Source organism: Grampus griseus, assembly GCF_964374135.1.
Source record: "Grampus griseus genome assembly, chromosome: 1".
Classification (NCBI taxonomy): Eukaryota; Metazoa; Chordata; class Mammalia; order Artiodactyla; family Delphinidae; genus Grampus; species Grampus griseus.
Genome location: NC_139017.1, coordinates 7,945,036 through 7,963,432, shown reverse-complemented (window position 1 = coordinate 7,963,432; position 18,397 = coordinate 7,945,036).

Below are 18,397 nucleotides of genomic sequence, written 5' to 3'. Positions count from 1 at the left end.
AGTTTGAATGTTTGCCCCGCCTATTCCTGCTTGTTTCCCTTTATCCTAGACAGGCATTTCCCCATAAAAGCTCTTGTAAATCTAATCCCATCATGGCATCTTCTCAGAGGACCTGAACTGACACACGGAGTTTGATGAAATTGGTATCTTTATCTCACTGAAAATTCTATTTTAATTCTACCATGTGAATATTGGACTAGGTGCGCGCTAAAGTCCTTTCAGCTCTATCTTATGAGTCTAAGTTTCTTCCTAGGCAGAGAGATCACACTGTAAAAAAAGATTCCACTTTTACTGTATGAAAATTAATGTAAGATTTTAACTTGTTCGAGACTGATTCCTCATTTGTCTAGGCTTCCTCTAAGATTCTATGGAAGTTGGCTATAGTGAAATGCTGTAAATGGTAGTTAAATGAGCTGCAACCTACATTCTGTATTCAAGCTAGTGCCCTCCTAACTGTGAATGCTGAAGTGGCAGAACCAAGTCAGAGAACAAGTTTCTGTTATGTCGGACAGCTGCAGTCTCCAGGTTTGAACTTCAGCCTGCTGACCAAGCTGGAGGAAGAGCTGGCTCTTCTCCAGTCACACAACTCAAAAATCCCCTCTACTCAAGGGCCAGGTTCTCTCTGGGAATCTACATCCAGTCCTATTGAATTCTAGTGCAATGGCCATATTGAAGCGGACAGTGGGAGGCACACACGCTGTTTTTTCTGTTTTCATTGATTTTTTGCTGTAAAGGCTTTTTAGCAAGCAAAATGTGTCCTATCTTGACTTTGTGTTATTGAAATCAGTACTATGACCAGAAGATTTATCTTGGCCTCCAACATGGAAGGATAGAAACAAATCAAGGGACTGAAAGTCAAAATCTACCTCAGGAGTGGGAAAAGTTGACCTTTGGTTGGTATGGTATGCCCAAGATGGCCTGCCGTTTCCACAGTGCTACATAGTTCAGTAAAATGGGAATCCTGAGGAAGGGGCACTAAACCCCATGACCCATGTGACCTCCACCATTCCTGTCCCCCAATAAAGGAAATAACCCCAGTGCAGACCAAGTGAGCCAACAGAACTACCACATGGGCTTGACGCATTTGTTTCTGAAACAAATGTGATGAAAATGATAGATTCCAATTCTACTTAAATAGATTGACCACTTAGTACATAAGATATAAAGAATATTAGGGAAAGATACAATATGAAGAGTGTACATGAGGAGACGCCAAAACTATGTCCCAAACATATCAGATTAGCCTGGGGGTCCCTCTGAGGAGTTGTCTCCCAGGACCCATTATCAGACCTTGGAGGCTTGGTGGACACTGTCGTTGCCCCACCCAGATCTTTATTACCAAGCTGGTAGATTCAGCCTCTGCTGCTTGAGTGTTGGCTATGAACAGCACACAGCTCTATCATTCTCCTGAGAATTGTCCTTGACTAAAGGGAATAATGCACCCAGAAATGCCAGGGGTGTAAAGGACTCCCTCAGAGGCAGCTCATAGCCAGTTACTAATAGACACTGGCCACAAAGGTCAGCTTCATTGCCTCAAGCTGGGGCAACTCTGTGGTGTTATTCATGCTCCAGAGTTGCCCCCATTAAATCAGGCTAAGGTTAGACTTCTGCTGAACCCATCTCTTTGCCTAACACCTTCCTCAGTTAAATCCAATTACCCACTCTCGTACTGAATTCAGCTGAGAGCACTCTTTCCATCAATAATTCGCTCAAGAATCCTTGCCTCAGGTCTGCTTCTAGAGAACCTGACCTAAGGCCGAGTGGCTTACATTCTCACGGCTGATAAATGATGATACAGTGGAACAAGGCTGAGGGTCCGTTATTTCTCAAGCAACACTGCTGTTGGATCCCAGCTCCTCTCATTACCGGGATGAAGGTTGGTATTTCCCTAATCATAAAACTTAGATATCTCCGTAATTCAAGGGTCAGGGTTCCTCTCCAGGAATCTGATGTCTGACAAGTCCTGCTAAATTCCTGTGCTGCTTCAGAAAGTAATAGGTAATGAGGGAGCACACACCTGATATTGCTTCTGGGTCTATGATTTTCCTCTAATAAATACTGAACCAGACATTCTAATGAGAATCATATATTATGTGCTGTTATTTGATCAACAGAAAATAGTCCCTCTGGCCACCAAGAAAAGGATAAGAATTGGGAGGAAAGTGACTGTGGAATTTCCAAGTACTTTGCCTCTGAATTCCTTAAGAGTGGATAGAAAAGTATTGTAGATTAAATTATTCATATTTCCATCATTCGCAATAGTTTAAGCTTATGAATGTAAAATCTTTTCGTCTTTCTGCATGATCAGCTTGTCACCTGCTTCTTAGAAATAATATTCACATGCTATTACTCTCAGCAAACAAGTGAGAAAATTGAAGTGGAATTTAAATCATGATTTAATGATTTCCCTAGAGTGGAAAGCATGGAACTGGTCTTAGAAGTATAACTTTAGAAATAGAGTAATTGTAACCTATAATTTTAGTTTGGGCTTCACTAATTAGGGATTGGTGGGCTTGTGTGTGTGTGGAGATACTTTACTAAACTTTTTCAAAGGACTACTTCTCGTGTTTCTACCAAATAGCTCCCCCAAACCTCTCAGGCTGTCATTACTTACTATTGATTTATTAATGAGAAAGGAAAAAAGAGAAAGGAAAAGGGCAGGCATTTTATAGACCCATCATTAGAATTAGAAGGCATCACCTTGGAATGAGAAGGGGAGAACACTTCTACAGTTTAAAGAAAACTTTGGAGCTTAACAATGTATTTCAAGGTCTATGTCATTGCTATATTTGGTTATGGAGGACCATGTACAGTAATCTCTTCTAATCTTATGATGTTATACTTGTCAAAAAGAAAGGTGGCATCTTACAGTTGCTGTGAGCCTCATGGCAGGTGCATCTTTTCTCCTTAGATTACACATTTCATGCTCCACACTTAGCAGTTTACAGGGAAATTGACTACATTTCTTTGTGTCAGAAGTTTCCATATCTGTAATATGGGGATAATGATAGTATTTTCTTCAGAGCATTGTCAATATTGAATTAAATGATATAGCAAAACTACTGGCACATAGTAATGGACCAATAAATTATACCTATCTTTATGTTTCTGTTTGCTTTTTATTGCAAAAAGCAATACTTTTTACTTATGTAGTCTTTTGGCTTGGTCAAAATGTTCAAAACCCACATGGCTACTTCAAAATATTTGGTAAAATGATGATGAATGTTTAATGTTTAATACCACTCTTTTTTTCTTTCACATTCTTTACAAATATTAAAAAATAGTTATTTTTAGAACCTTAAATATTATATGCCAATCAATAATTTAACTCCCCTTGGTATGTCAGTAATAGCTCAGTAAAACTGGAAGGAAAAAAAAAAACTCCTCTTAGTAGAGGAAAGAGAACTGACATTCTTTGCACAGCATTCTTTGCACAACTAAGGTGAGATGACTATTTTATTCCATGGCTTTCCAGTTATAAACATAACACATATCTGTAGAAAAATTTGGCAAATACAATACAACCAAGTAGAAAGAAAAATGTGTCTCCTATAGCCACAATGATCAGTACAGCCTTTCTTCAGAACTTAAAGATATTTACTTTCAGTTTTTAAAATTAACATAGTTCTAATTATAAAGGTAATGCATGTTCCATCTTGTTTCCTGATCTTTTATGCTGTTTAAATTTGCTGTATAATTGCTCTCTTTGTTTTGCTGGTTCTGTTACTATAACTACCGTATGTTTTAGATGTGGCTGTTGTAAAGAGAATATAGCTGTGTTTGTTTTGTTACCCAGTATTTTAACTGAAGAATTGCATCTGCTTATACTGTTTGTGTTTACTGCCATATTTTGACCTATTTCTTTTAAGCTATTTTGTGCTATCCCTGTGACTTCCTATCTTTCTTTTTCTTTCTCATTCTTTTGGATTGATTGGGTTTCTCTTCCATGTCATTTTTTTCTGCTACTAGTGTGAAAATATACACTTGATTTCTAGTATTTGAAATCACTCAAGTGATTTAAACATGACTTTTTAAATATACCACTACATAAATTTAATCAATATTTTTACCTCTTCATGAATAATTTTATTCACCAACTCCCTTTCATCATATATGACTTTTTCAGAATTTTTTATTTAACTTGGCTTTATCTTCTAAGTTAGGCATTATTTTTGCTATGATTCATTCAGTAATTTAAACATTCATATTTCATTTTCTTTAGTAAATGGTCAGTCTGTCATTCCTTTTTTTTTCTGAAAAATTTTCTTCTCTGTATGACTGCATTTTTAAAGTTGTTCTTGTTTTTGCAGTGTCACTATTGTGTGTCTAGGTTTGGAATTCTTGGGATTCAATGGGTTTCTTGAATAGGAGAATGACATTTAAAATTATTTTTAGAAAAATTAAGCTATTATTGCCTCTTTCCCATAATTTCTGCTATCTCCTCTGGAATTCTGATTAGCTTATTCCAGGTCTTTTCTCTCTCACCTTAAAGTATACTCGCCTCTCAAATATGAGAGGATAGCCCCTTATCTCTTAGTGCTCTTTCTTTGCTGCCTCTGTTTTCCAGCCCATTAACACTCTCTTTAGTTACTTTAGTCTTCTGATTGAACAATTATTTGAATTTATGTTTCTAATTATAATTTTTCATTTATATAATTAGTTATTTTAAAAATCAGCCTGATTAAATTTTCTTTTGCTTTTGTAACCTGTTCAGTTTATTTCATTACTTTTTAAATCTAATAAGTATATTATACTTATTTGCTATCCTACATCTGATAATTTCAGTATCTGTAGTCTACAGTTTTGATTCCATAGACCACCCACTTCTCTCCTTCATTTGGAAGCTTGTTCATGACAGCTGCATTCTACTACTTAATTAGTGTGGGATTGTGAACACATGCTTCTTGGAACTTATTTTTGGGGAATTTTTTGAGTCCTCAGTTTAAGGTGAGTTTATTCAGCAAGGATATGGGTTTATTTTTGCTAGGCTCCTGGTTGGCAACACCAACCCAAGATGAATTTACGAAATATTTGCCTCAAGATTTTACAGGTCAAGTATGTAAGATGAAGCCTAGTCACAACCCCTCGAAGAGAGGTTTCTTCTTAGAAATTCTCAGGGAGACTTTTATTTCTATTTTTCTCTCTACTTAGAGCCCAGACTGAGAAAAGAGAGGATATTCCTCTGCTCTCCCTTCACAGAAGATATATATATATATATACACACACATATATATATACACACACATATATACACACACACACACACACGCACACACACACACATAATTTCTTCTGAAATCTACTGGAAAGGTTGGATTGTGCCCATCCTTCCCTATTTGCTTGCCCACATCCATCCCTTGCTCTTCTCCACCCTTTGCTCTTCTCCAAGCAGTTGACCTTCAGAGACCACATCATCCAAGCTTCTTACACACCAGCTTCTTCTTGGCTTCAGGCAATGGCTAGATTGGCAATGGTTCAGAGGTCTGGAGAGCAGGATCCCTTCCCTTTGCTTATTCCTTGCCTGGCACAGACCCGGGAGTCGTGCTGCATTCTCATTTAAAACCTGCTTGGGTTCTTCTTCCATGGCCTTATGCTGTCTTTAGCGTTCTCTAACACCATTCCCTTCAGGCCAAGTAATGGATGTAGTGTACTGTTGGTTTCCGGATTCTTCGAGGTCCTTTTTTTTCCCTCAGCCGGAATCACTCCTCTAGATCAATGAGTTGCTTCAGAGCCATTTTTGATTCCCTAAACCCCACCCAATTAGTGTCTCCATTAAATCCCTTACCTATGAGTGTTGCATCTGTTTCCTGCTGGGACCCTAACTGCTACAGTATTAATATTACAATTTTGTAGGTGAGGAAAGTGAGACACGGAAAAATGAAGTGCTTTTTAAAGAGAGAAATATGGTGGTTTGTATCGTTTCCACCTGGGTAAGCAGAGATCTGTGTTTCCCAGAGACCCTGTCTTGGAATGTTTCCAGATTAGAGTTGGCCAAATGAAAACTTGCCTGTGACTTGGAAAGCAGAAGTGAGGTCACATCATTAACTCCCTGAAGTTCCTGGTCATCAGATGGAATGTGGGAAAACAAGAGGTGGCCGGTGGGTAACATCTTGTCCTCACACTCTTCTGTGTTACGCTGCACACTTTTCTGACTGCTGACTCCTTCCACTAATAGGAGCCTCCGACCAACCACCAGATGCTTCACTGCAAACTCCCAGGGTAGTTGCTACACAGGGGCAAAAACTTCTGTTTTTCACTGTGATGATGTCTGGGATAAAAGACCATGTGGAGAGAGATGCCCAGATATCACAGCCATTCCAACCATCCTAGGGAAGGCCTTGGACATGTGAGTGAGATCATTATATACCCTCCAGCTCCCATCAGGGCGTCCGGGTAACTAAAGCCATATAAGTGACCCCAGGGAAGACCAACAGAAGAAATGCACTATCAAATCCTGAGAAAAAATACAGTATTATTATTTTAAGCTACTGATTTAGGGCATTTTTTTTTTAATGCAGTCTGTAGACATCAGTATATATAAGTGTGATATTGCTGTAATATTTGTTAAAAAGACCCTAATGCATGTGACATTGACTTTGGAACTTGATGATTGGAAGGGTTTCAAAGAGGCTGCTCCCAGAGACTACAAAGGCCCTGAGAAAACCATCAGAGTCTGGAGAAAAGGCGACTTTGGTTATTTAGTGGCCGGAAAATTGGCCAAAATGTTACCTGGGGTAATTTGGAAGCTAGTATGAACTGCCTAAGAAGGCTTTCAGGGAGAATGTTGAAAAGCTAATTGGCTTCTTTTAGTGTCATGGGATCAGATATAGGAAGAAAGAGATGATACAAAAATAGAACTGTACATTTTAAACAGAGTTGATGAAATAAGAAGGACCAGTATTTTTTGTGTTGGAAAATAAAATCATCTCACCCCTCGTCTCCCCAGCCAGCAAACCATCATCAAAGTAATACAAGACCTAGGACTGCCAATGAAACAAAGGTGTATTTTATTTTATTTTTTTTTTGCAGTACATAGGCCTCTCACTGTTGTGGCCTCTCCCATTGGGGAGCACAGGCTCCAGACGCGCAGGCTCAGCGACCATGGCTCCCGGGCCCAGCCGCTCCGCAGACGTGGGATCCTCCCAGACAGGGGCACGAATCCGCGTCCCCTGCATCGGCAGGCGGACTCTCAACCACTGTGCGCCACCAGGGAAGCCCCCACAAAGTTGTATTTTTAATACCTCCTGCTAATACATACGAAAGATGTAAGGTGGTTTCAAATAAACACTGTCAACTGGAACAAAAGCATTAAAAAAAATCAGGAGTGTTGTCAAAACAGCCTCACCTGCACCCCAAATAGTGTGAGGTCATCTTAGGCCCTCCAGCCCCAGTTAAACTGTTAGATATAATTCCAGGCGACAGAAGTAATCCCAGGTGACATGCCAGTAGAAGGACTACTCAGATTTCCAGCAGTGCCCTGTTGTGTGGTGTGTTATGTAGTAAAAGGGAACTCATGCAAGCTACTCTTCACAATTATTTGTAGCTGGGGGTGTGATTTAATCCTGAGTCAGTTATCCTTTTGGTTTGTTTGTTTATAAAATGCTGAAGAACAGCTTACACGATCAGCCCAGCATAGAAAAACTGTGCAACACCAAAGCATTTTGTATTTTCCTTTTAAAATTGTAAATCAATTATACTCCAAAAAAATTAAATTTTAAAAAAGAGATTAAATAAATAATAAATTAATAAATAAATAAAATTGGCAGATGAGAAAATACACCTAGGAAGAGTTTAGAATTACATAAAAAGATATGGTAGTATTCCATGTAGAATAAAGGGTAGATAGATTGGATTTAGCTGAAAGCTTTCTTTTGCTTGGGGTATTATTATTTATCTTAATTTTACCACTTTATCATTTTTCTAAATCCCTCCCCCAAAAAAATAGGTGTGTGTGTTCAGTAATCTTTTAGAATAAAAAAGCTACCCCGAGGGCTTCCCTGGTTGCACAGTGGTTAAGAATCTGCCTGCCAATCCAGGGGACACAGGCTCGATCCCTGGTCTGGGAAGATTCCACATGCCGCGGAGCAACTAAGCCCATGTGCTACAACTACTGAGCCTGCGCTCTAGAGCCCGTGTGCCACAACTACTGAAGCCCTCGCACCTAGAGCCCGTGCTCTGCAGCAAGAGAAGCCACCGCAATGAGAAGCCCGCACACCACAATGAAGAGTAGCCCCGCTCGCCGCAACTAGAGAAAGCCCACATACAGCAATGAAGACTCAACACAGCCAAAAATAAATAAATAAATAAAATTTAAAAAAAAAATTTTTTTAACTTGCCCTGATCCCCAAACTCCACCTTAGAACTAGAAAATCACCCTTCTCTTATTCTTAAGCCTAGTCGTCCTGGGTCAGTTTTACTCTCCAAAGGGCTTACAATTTCGGTGTCCATCATTTTTTCTCAGCATTGTAATATGAACCACTCTTGAGAGAGGGAGATTCATAATCACTACAAGATGCGGGGGACCTGGGATATAGGAGTATGCTACAGATGCTACTTCAAATCTGGAAGCGGGATATTTTGACTCTTAACAGTATATTCAGATTTTCCACCTTTAGTTACCAGCACCATCACTATCACTGCTGTGAGAGCACCAGCCATCTGGCCCCCTGTCTCATGCTGGGTCTCTCACGCCCACCCAGAATCAAGGTCTCCTTGCCCTCTGTGGGGCTGCCGCACGACGCCAGCCTTGTCAGACTTGGAGTCACACATGAGTGGCAGGTCATCTTGGAAATGCTCCCTGCTCGATGCTGCCAGGCTCCCTGTTCTCTCTGCCAAGGCACTGAAACTGATGATTTCTGTTGTTGAAGACAAACAGGCAGCCTGTTCCAAGTCAGCCCTAACCAGGCGGTGGTGATGACATTTCTGGTTTAGTAGGGTTTCTTGCGGTCCAGAAGGGAAAACTCAGTGGTCTCCCCTCTTGTGTTAAACTTAGGAATTGTTCTTTCTACCAACCCATGCTATTTAAAATCTAAATATCGGAGTTCTTTGTTTACCCTCACGAACACAACTGCTGTTTACGGAGCAGATCTGGAGTTATAAGTGGTTTAAGGCTAGACAGATGTCTAGCCTCATCAGGAAGCTATTTTCTGAACCCACCCCTCTCTAACCAGCACTGAGCATGTCTAGGTTTCTCTAAGTGAAGACTCCCTGCTTACCAGCCCTGAGTATCTAATTCTGCTGCTTAACATAGGCTGTGCCATTTCAGCTTGGCACTTATGATCTAATACTCTTGAACCTTAAAAGGGAAGAAATTGGAGTCTTCTTTTTTCCTCGGGTGGCACATTGGTCTATGTGAAAATTTGTTCTTCCTAAGCAAGCAACACTTGTGTTCCACATCTAAAGAGAACAGAAGTAATGTGGTCAGTGAGAAGAAAGTAAAACGTGGCAGAAAATTATTGCTAGTAGTTGAGCTGTCAGTGTCAAAATTGATTCATTATTTCACCATACCTGGAGAGAGTCAGAGCCCACTTAAATGTTTTATTCTCTATATGGGCTCAAGATTTTCTATCTATGTCTAAAGTACAAGAGAAAGAGATTCTTAAGGAATCTTTTAAAGGTGCAAAAGATGCTGTAAGGATTTCCTGTCATAAAACCTAGAGGACGATTCTGTTTCTGAACTGTTAATCTAACTTTTACTAAAAGCAGCCATTTCCCCCAGAGTTGTCAAAGGTGTCATTGATAATAGTTTTGCATCATAGAGGGGAAAGGGGATATTAGGAACTTAATTCTCAACATGTCAGCGGTGTCATTGACAGCTTAAAGCAAGAAGTAGTCTAATTCCTCTGCACATGTAATCCGAAGTCTTGCAAAGTGATGGAGTGTGTGAAGGGGTGAAGGGGAGGGGTGTTTATCGAAGGTCTGTTACGTGTTTGGTGTTTCCATATTTCAAATTCTCCACAACCCTATGGGACCAAATTAATTATCTTCCAGTTCCATAAGAAAAGGGCTAAGGCAGGTCCCATAGCTGTTAGTGCCTCCTGGGATGGGTGCTCAGGTAGAGCTGACTCTGGAGGCCATGCCCTTCTCACTGAATCACGTTCAGGATCATGTGAAATGAAGGGGTGTGAGATTGCCCTTTCTCTTCATCAAAGTAGTTGGGACTATCATAGGTCAGCTGCCAGCAAGACTATCATTTTATCCCCAACAGAAAATTATTTTTAAAAATGTGATGTGTTTATTGTAAAGCCCTTGGGCATATGTACAAGAATGCCAACAGCATTTACATATCTATTATCTATTAACTGACACTGCATTTGCCAGGCATTTGACACAATGAAGCAAATGCTCGACTGAACAGATGGGTCTTATAAGGATCCCTAAGGGCATGTCTGCATTAACTATGCCAAGGGGGGTTAATGCAGCCATTTGGCATCTGCGTGCATTTTCCCATCAGCATATACACTACTGCCTTGGATGGTTGCAACTGGGTCCATATTTGTCCCAGAGGACTAAGTGTAAATGAATTGAGCTATTTCCAGTTTGTTCCATTTTTGTCTTCTGTTTGAAATGTACCCACAACAATAGTAGATTACGCTCCTTGCTTGTGTCTCCTTTTCATTTACTTGAAAATAGCCTAATGTTTTTATTTAGTTTACTAGTGGTGTCAAGGAAATATAACACGTATTTTAGACAAAGTACATAGCCTTTGGATTTTATGCCTTGGTTTATATAGTCTCTGATGCCAGTTTATAATAGGATAGAGGAAGGAAAAAAAAAAAAACAGCTCAGATCTTAATGGTAATAATGAATAATTTAACATTACAATACCTGACAAAAAAGTATTTGTCTTATACTAAACTATTTCATGGCCTCTGAAATGAAAACACAACCCCAGACATACATACTTAAGTCATACTGTAGAATCTCTTTTCTGTCTCCTGGATATCTCTCTGGGAGATGACCTCACCATGTCAGTTCAACTTTTTAATTTTTGCTTTGGCCAAGTCTTCAGGGCCTCCTTCAAAAGCTCTCCTAAAAGGAGTACAGTTCAGGACCTACTCTGAGGTAATGGGTACTCCGGCATTTTGTTTGTTACAGAGATAAAGCTGCACCATGAAACAAAGCATGGATAGAGTAAGTGTTGCAGTTCATTATACGTGAGGCTGTGTGGACTGTAGTCTCTGCATTTTGCATTGATCTACAGCTGTATCAAACATGTTTGGCCCAGTGGGTTTTGTGCCATCCTTTATAGCTAGTAGAGTTTAGCACTAAAAGTAAAGCAGCCATGGAAGTATGTTGTACACTGCAGATCATCATGTGGGAGGATAAGATTAAACAGAAAACAAAACTGGTGAAAATCCCAATATTGATTCAGCTTTGTGAGGCAAGCAGATATACAGAGTTAATGAAATTAAGGGATAGTCTTGTCAAATCAGGCATGAGGAGTGGAAATTCTTTTTTCTGTTTAAAAAGGCTTGGCAGTGTTTTATCAAAATATATATTTGATCTACTAAATGGGAGATAATCTCACACCGGGAAAATACCATATAACATTTTTTTTCCCACATCCTATGCTTTTATTTCCTTATTGACTAAAAAGAAAAAAAAGAAAAGAAATAATCCTTTTCAAGTATAAATATGACCAAAAGGATTTGCTTCCCTGCAATGCCTAAGTTCTCAGGTTTTTGTACAGAGAAAAGTAACTGTAAAATGTATTTCATTTCTAAAGTATATTCAAAAATTATAGTATGCATATTTTAAATTTCTGTTAATATGTTGCCAACTGAAAGAGGAACAAGAGTTATCCAGGATTATTTTCATTGTTTCTACTTGTTGCCCAAGGTTCGGCATTTGCAGTTGCTGATTCTTGAGTGAAAAGAGACCTTCACATTTTTCTACTATAGCACAATTATTTGAGAAATCTGAGACTTCAAAGGATATGAGTCACTCAGTCAAATAGCTAGTTAGTGGTATTCCTAGTGTATCAAAACTAACCCTTTTTTATTTTAGCCTAGTGCAATGCTACCCTGAATCCTAGATGATTTGGATTTTAGTTTTTTAAATTAGTTAATACATAGAGCATAATATATGTAATAAAAGAAATATCACATGCTCATATGAGCACCCAATTTAACAACTAGAACTTGAGCAGTACTGCTAAATAAACCTTTATATTTATCCCCATAACATTAATTAAAATTTAGTACAAAATGAAGCATATATCATTTCCCTGGAGATATTCACTCTTAACGATTTCATATATATCCTTCTAAGCCTCTGTGTATTTGTTTGGATATTTAATTTTACAAAACCGGTATCATACAATAGATGCTATTTCTCATTTTGATTTTTCATTTAACAATATATTATAGATAGAATAGCCTGTTTATATATGTATTTATTTTAAAATAAATATTGCAGTGCCCTTTCTTGTCTATATTTCTTCGTTCACTTGTGCTAAGTATTTTAAGATGATAGATTTCTAGAAAAGATGTAATGCTGATGTTACTACATTAGACCCTCATCACTTTTGAGTTAAAGGTCTGGAACAGACATATGAACACATCTTGAAGATTAAATAAAATTCATCTTATCTTGGTTTACTCTGACAAAGTATGACTATAGTTCTAATACTTTCATGTCAGTTCTAATGTAGACCTTATATTAAAATTTAAGGTCCGTTCAACAAAATACTGAAGATGAAACTAAAACTATCCCACTTGATCCCTGGATGCTGAGGCCAGAACTCCATGAAAATTAATCCACAGAGCTTTGGCAGCAAGTCTGGGGACAGCTGTCAATGCAAATGCCCAGCACGCCCAGCACCGTGGTCTAAAGACTATGTAGAGAGCAGAGGCTTTCAATTATCTGACCTCCCTCCTGACCTGGAAATACATCAGTGTCAGTCACAGCCCTGGAGGTGAAGTCAGAGCATCTCAGAACTCAGTCTAGCAAATCACACTCAACGGAAGGCTGGCTTGCCTCTCAGTGATTGGATTGAGGATTTGCATTCACTGTTTCCTAAAATTTCTCCTTTTTCCTGTTTTCTAATGTACACAGTACATATTTCATATTTAATGTGCTCTTGGCAGAGAGATATAATTCAAAGTCAAAAACATTCATTTCTCTCTTCGTGGCTCTATTACTATAAATAGCACCTGAACCAGATCTACTTTTATTAACAGGTTTTCTTGTTCCATGGGCTTCATGGACCAAAATGGGACCCCCCTCCCCCCAGCCCAGCCCCAAGTTAGCTGTAGTAGAATATCACATGCAACAAATTTTCTGGAGAAGTTCAACCATAGTTTATCCTCTCTATTTGAACTATCACAGAGAAACTAAGTGGTTACTTTTGTTCAAGGCGAAATACTTATTATAAGTCATCGGAATACAGTGCCTCGGAAGGAGTAGCCTACCTTATTTGCCATGGAAGGATAGACATTGGTTATTTGATCATCTTGAGAGTACTTCTGGCAGGATTAGACCAGCTTCTTGGAGAAATCCAGAGCCGATCCTATAAAGTTAAACTATGGGAAGAGTTTCTCCAGTAGTCAACCACGTCACTGCTTTCCTTTTTTTATTTGTCACCTTCTAAACACACACACACACACACACACACACACACACACACACACACAAGTACAAATTATTTAAGAGTTCATAAGAATATTCCTGATTAACTTGTTAGGATAGTTATACCCTTAACCCTACATAAAAATAGTTATTTGTTCTTTTCTAATTCTGATAAAGCTTTCACTTTCCCCAAGATTCGTTTTTGGGGAAATCACTGTATTGTAGAAACTGCAAACATTGTTTTGTTTCTGCTCAAGTTTGTTATGGGAATGAACATCCCATTGAATGGAGTCTGCAGTTTTATTTTCAGGTTTCACATTAGAGACATTTCATGGTTCTGCACTGGTTAAGGTCTAATAGTATAAGAGTTGTATAGAGAGGCTCAGAATTCCTGGGGCACAGAGCACAGCCATCATCTGCTCAGATTTCTCTTAAAAGTTTCCAAGGAGCCATATGCCGAGGCAAGGCAAGAATTGGGTTGTATGTAACTACCTGCATCTCGATCCAAGATATGTCTTAGCTTTTATCACAAAGTGAGAAACTATAGATTTTGCAAGACAATATCATCAACATATCATACCATCTTATTTAAGTTTTGTCAACTTAGTCCTTTTTTCATAAGTAATAATTTGACCATAATATTTTACAAACACATAGCACATTATATGAAATGAAATAAGAAAAGTAAATTGTTTCATTTGCCATTTAACTTTTCTTTAGGTCAGTAGAATGACATAGGATTAGGGAGACCTAAATAAAATTTACTTTTTCTTAAACTAAACCGTTGCTTTCAGAAAGAAAGTGCAGTGGCACAGATACTCTCCATGGGAATTTTTTCTGCCCCATTTGAAAAGTTAAGCCAGCTACTCAGCAAGAACTTTTGTTCAAATAAAATAGGAGGTGGAAGAGTTGTAGCATTGTTAAAGGCAGCATAAGGAGATGTGATTTGTTCAATTTTCAAAATATGGTAAAGGGCAATCTATAGTTCTCTTCCTGTGTACGGAAAAACCCAGTTCTTTCCTCCTGTGTCTCGTGTGTCTCCTTTACTCCTCACACTGAGCAGTTTACTTCTGACACTTCTGGTTGCCAGATGTGTGGGGATCCCGCCTCCGCCCCCCACCAAGAAGTTCTCTGTGACACCACCTGAATGTTCTACAGTTTAACTCAATTCTGACACTATCTATCTGGAGATAGTGTCAGATTCCGCAGGTTAAGGGCTCAGTCCCACAAGACTGTTCCACCCTACTTCAGATGCCAATCACAAGTAGTAGGTCTCCAGGTTACCCACAACTTCTGTCCAATTTGGCTACAAATCAGAGGTTTCCATAACCCCTTCCTTGGTTTTGACTTATTCACTAGAACAGCTCACAGAACTCAAGGAAACGCTTTCTTGTGTTTACCAGTTTATTAAAGAATATGATAAAGGATACAGATAAACAGCCACATGAAGAGATACAGTACCTATCTTGCTGTTCATCCGTATCCTTCATCTGGGAGGTCCTGGAGTATCAATGCAGGAGCTGCTGTCCCTGTCACCCGCCTGGTGTGGCTGTGTTTACGAACCTGGAAAATCTCCAAACCCCATACAATTCAGATTTTATGGAGGCTTAGGAATCAGTTAGGAATCATCAGCTGTTAGCTCCATTTCCAGCCACTGTCCCCTCTCTCTGAGGGTTGAAGTGTGGAGCTGAAATTTCCAAGCTTCTAATCACAGCTTGGTCTTTCTGGTGAATAGCCCCCTTCCAGGAGCCTCCCAGAGTTGCCTCATTAGAACAAAAGAAGCTCCTCGTGATCTTATTTAGGGATTTACGAGGCTTTTAGAAGCCCTGTATCAGGAATGGGGTGAAAGACCAAATATTAGAACAAGAGATAATCTTATCACTTAGGAAATTACATGTATTTTAATAGCTTCATGCCAGGAACATGGAACAGAGACCAATATATATGTATATTTTTTTCTGTTAACTCACAGATAGTTTCTAATCTGTAATTTCTTTCTAGTCTTTAAAAAAAATTGTCTATGCTTGAGCCTTGTGTAAAAACTGATCTCTTTTCTTTTAAAAAAGATCGATGTTTTCTACCTCAGTATGTGACATTTAAATGACCACTAAATTTAATGTGTTCTAATTGTCGCTTTCCCTAAAAATGATGTGTGCTATATGCTTAATACTTATATTTATTAGCATTATCCTGAATGTCAGTGTGAAGTTTCTGGAACAGAGCAGGTTACTATTTACTTAAAGCAAATAATAACTGCACCAACTTCCCTTTCCCCAAATTCTTATCCCTGAGGTGGAGTGATGAGAACCAATGTGGTGCTACACATAGTGGGGTCCACCATATGTGAGGAGCCCCCAAAAATGAGCCCCAGCATTTATACAGGAAAGAGAGGCAACCTATCCTGCTCACCAGACTCACCTTGGAGACATAATGGGGAAGATACGGCTTCTTAACTCTTGGGAATGTAAGTAAATTTCTCATGGAGGAAAATAGGACTAGTGTCTCCAACTTTTGAAGCAGGGGATGCCCTCGTGGTCTCAAGTCTTCTCCCTCTTGAGATGTGAACGTGTACCTCCTGGGAGGCACATTTCTCTGCAGTGCTTCCTGCCCATAGCTTAACTTCCCAGCTTGTTTTTTTTAGCCCAGGTCCCAAGTTTTAGTAAAAATTTCTCAGAAAGCTCTAACTATGTAGAAATAAGAAAACGTATTTTCTCTATAGCACCACATCTTCTAGGTAGTCACTTTCCATATTGGCTTATCTAGCACATTTGTGGAGCAGCTTTTATTTTTCTTTTACGTATATAAGATTAGGACAGATCATATACCATTGCGGACGTGACTGTGGAATGTGTTGAATAATTTCATAGTTAGCTAAAGTCAAGCAGATTGCGGAACAAGGCCCATAGGGCACTGGTTGCTGCAAAGACCATCAAGTTTCAGCGCTTGGTCTCAGCATTTTTATCCTTCAAGTAAGTGAATGGTTTCACTCAGCTAGACCATCTTGAGAGTGATTGGTTTGAAGAGAAGTAGGAAAGCAGACTCATTTTAGAGTGCAGTCCTAGCCTGAGAGATCATTTTGGATAATAGTGGTAGATGCTTTTTTTGTTTAGTTTTGTTTTGTTTTTTTTGCAGTACGCGGGCCTCTCACTGCTGTGGCCTCTCCCGTTGCGGAGCCCAGGCTCCGGACGCACAGGCTCAGCGGCCATGGCTCACGGGCCCAGCCGCTCCGCGGCATGTGGGATCTTCCCGGACCGGGGCACGAACCTGTGTCCCCTGCATCGGCAGGCGGACTCTCAACCACTGCGCCACCAGGGAAGCCCTAGTGGTAGATGTTTTTAAAGAGATTTCTACTCATTACACATCGCAGGTAAATGGGTAAGAGGAGGATAGAAATTAAATTCTGTGGGAACATTTATTATATTGGCATTTGACCCACAATGAAATAAGCCACTGAGCAGAATGTAAGTTCCATGAGGACAGGGATTTCTTTGTGTGTGTGTGTGTGTGTGTGTGTGTGTGTGTGTGTGTAATTGATGTATTTTCATTACCCACAGAAATGCCTTGTTCATAGCAGGCTCCTAATGTATATTACATACATGAGTGAATGAATGAATGATAGTAGAAGGAATTAGGAAATGTGAAAAAGACACTATATCATTTGAAGGATGCTGGTCTTTTGGTATCACCTTATTTTGATTACTATTGGCATTTAACACAGTTTTTCTTATAAAAATTATATCCTTCATTTGTTTCCTTTGACAGAATTTTTAAGATACTCATTTTCTCTCTTTGGGCAACCTCTTACTTTAATAAATTACAACTATTGAGCTCAATTCTTAAATTGTACCCAGTACCCAAGGGCTCTATCTTTGTCACCCCTCTTTCTCTATCTTTTCCCTGGATGATATCCTAGCCCTTGGCTTTGACTACTCACTATGTATGCATACTTTCTAAACTCTCGCTTTTAACAGGGACATCCCTATTAAATTGTTCCTTGATTCTTTGTACTCAGAGTGTATAAAGCTGAATTTACCATCTTTCTTGCCCAGTATGCTTCTCGTCCTATATTTCTTCCTTTTGTGACTGGAACCAATATTTCCCTTAGTGCACAAGCCCAAAACAAACTCCCTTCATTTCTCTCCTTTGCCTTAGAATCTATTATTCAAAATCACTGGTGGAGGAGGTCGTAGAGAGGATGCGATCTCTGGTTTATTCGAGAGCTGACCTCGGACAGTCAGAAGGTCCTCACTCTCCCTGGCCCTTGGAATGAGGTTCTGCCCACTTCCTACAGTGGGAGACGTTTTCAAGGATGCAGCCTTGAGAGAGCAGTGTGTTATTGAGACCATCTGGATGAACCCAGTTAAGGCCCCCGTATAAACTTTTAAGTTTCTGGCGGGTATATGGGGAGATCTGCTTGCCTTGTGATGCCCAAGAGAAGCCTTGTAAGGAAGTTCCCTTGCCTATTAAACCTGCCGCCTGCCTTCCCAAAGGCGTCTACCTCCCTCCTCTGTCTCTCCTTGCCTTCTGTGTCCGGGGCCAGTTTACTTTCTTTTTTCATCCACTTCAGTGGTGCCCCTTTGTTGCTAGTTTTCCTTGCTTCCCTTCTATCCTTTAGACTTCTGCCAAAGGGATCGTTCTAAAAAAAATAAATATGATATACATTCTGATTAAATTTTAATTAATAAATTTACTTAATAAAATTAGCTTTCAAGGTATTCCTCAAATCTTCACCTTCTGAACTCTGCCTTCCTTGAAAGGCCTCAGATTTTACTCTCTCTACACATTCTTGGTTCCTATCAGTAATTCATTTGTTATTTTATTCAGT